At 41.1% G+C, this 1,800-nt stretch overlaps 1 non-coding gene across 1 annotated transcript; it reads left to right on the top strand.

Moving 5' to 3' along the window:
- Positions 1 to 1,491: 1,491 nt before the first annotated feature.
- Positions 1,492 to 1,599, top strand: LOC127748246 (small nucleolar RNA R71). Its single transcript, XR_008010188.1, has one exon. It is a non-coding gene; the product is annotated as a small nucleolar RNA R71 (small nucleolar RNA).
- Positions 1,600 to 1,800: the final 201 nt, after the last annotated feature.

Raw genomic sequence — 1,800 nt, 5'->3', positions numbered from 1 at the left:
GAGTCTCAAACACAAGGGATTCTTCATTCACTTGAATGATCAATTCTCCTCTATCCACATCAATCACAGCCTTTGCTGTGGCTAGGAAGGGTCTGCCAAGGATGATGGATTCATCCATGCACTTCCCAGTCTCTAGGACTATGAAATCAGCAGGGATGTAATGGTCTTCAACTTTTACCATAACATCCTCTACAAGTCCATAGGCTTGTTTTCTTGAATTGTCTACCATCTCTAGTGAGATTTTTACAGCTCGCACCTCAAAGATCCCTAGCTTCTCCATTACAGAGAGAGGAATGAGGTTTACACTTGACCCTAAGTCACACAAGGCCTTCTTGAAGGTCATGGTGCCTATGGCACAAGGTATTGAGAACTTCCCAGGATCTTGTCTCTTTTGAGGTAATTTCTGCCTAGACAAGTCATCCAGTTCTTTGGTGAGCAAAGGAGGTTCGTTCTCCCAAGTCTCATTACCAAATAACTTGTCATTTAGCTTCATGATTGCTTCAAGATATTTAGCAACTTGCTATTCAGTGACATCTTCATCCTCTTCAGAGGAAGAATACTCATCAGAGCTCATGAATGGCAGAAGTAAGTCCAATGGAATCTCTATGGTCTCATTATGAGCCTCAGATTCCCATGGTTCCTCATTAGGGAACTCATTGGAGGTCAGTGGATGTCCATTGAGGTCTTTCTCAGTGGCGTTCACTGCCTCTCCCTCCTCTCCAAATTCGGCCATGTTAATGGCCTTGCATTCTCCTTTTGGATTCTCTTCTGTATTGCTTAGAAGAGTACTAGGAGGGAGTTCAGTAATTTTCTTACTCAGCTGACCCACTTGTGCCTCCAAGTTTCTAATGGAGGACCTTGTTTCAGTTATGAAACATTGAGTGGTTTTGATTAGATCAGAGACCATGGTTGCTAAGTCAGAGTTGCTCTGCTTAGAATTCTCTGTCTGTTGCTGAAAAGATGATGGAAAAGGCTTGCCATTGCTAAACCTGTTTCTTCCACCATTATTATTGTTGAAACCTTGTTGAGGTCTCTGTTGATCCTTTAATGAAAAATTTGGGTGATTTCTCCATGAAGGATTATAGGTGTTTCCATAGGGTTCTCCCATGTAATTCACCTCTTCCATTGAAGGGTTCTCAGGATCAAAAGCTTCTTCTTCAGATGAAGCTTCCTTAGTACTGCTTGGTGCATTTTGCATTCCAGACAGACTTTGAGAAATCATATTGACTTGCTGGGTCAATATTTTGTTCTGATCCAATATGGCATTCAGAGTATCAATCTCAGAACTCCTTTCTTCTGATTTGTCCCATTGTTCACAGGATTCCTTTCAGAAGTATACATGAATTGATTATTTGCAACCATTTCAATTAGTTCTTGAGCTTCTGTAGATGTCTTCTTCAGATGAAGAGATCCTCCAGCAGAGCTATCCAAAGACATCTTGGACAGTTCAGACAGACCATTATAGAAAATACCTATGATGCTCCATTCAGAAAGCATATCAGAGGGACACTTTCTGATTAATTGTTTATATCTTTCCCAAGCTTCATAGAGGGATTCTCCTTCCTTCTGTCTGAAGGTTTGGACTTCCACTCTAAGCTTACTCAATTTTTGAGGTGGAAAGAACTTTGCCAATAAGGTATTGACTAGCTTTTCCCAAGAGTTCAGGCTTTCTTTAGGTTGTGAGTCCAATCATATTCTAGCTCTGTCTCTTACAGCAAAAGGGAATAGCATAAGTCTGTAGACCTCAGGGTAAACCCCATTACTCTTGACAGTGTCACAGATTTGCAAGAACTCAGCTAA

This window comes from Arachis duranensis, chromosome 5 (assembly GCF_000817695.3).
Source record: "Arachis duranensis cultivar V14167 chromosome 5, aradu.V14167.gnm2.J7QH, whole genome shotgun sequence".
In the NCBI taxonomy this organism is placed as follows: domain Eukaryota; kingdom Viridiplantae; phylum Streptophyta; class Magnoliopsida; order Fabales; family Fabaceae; genus Arachis; species Arachis duranensis.
This window is presented reverse-complemented; position numbering and strand designations above follow the sequence as displayed.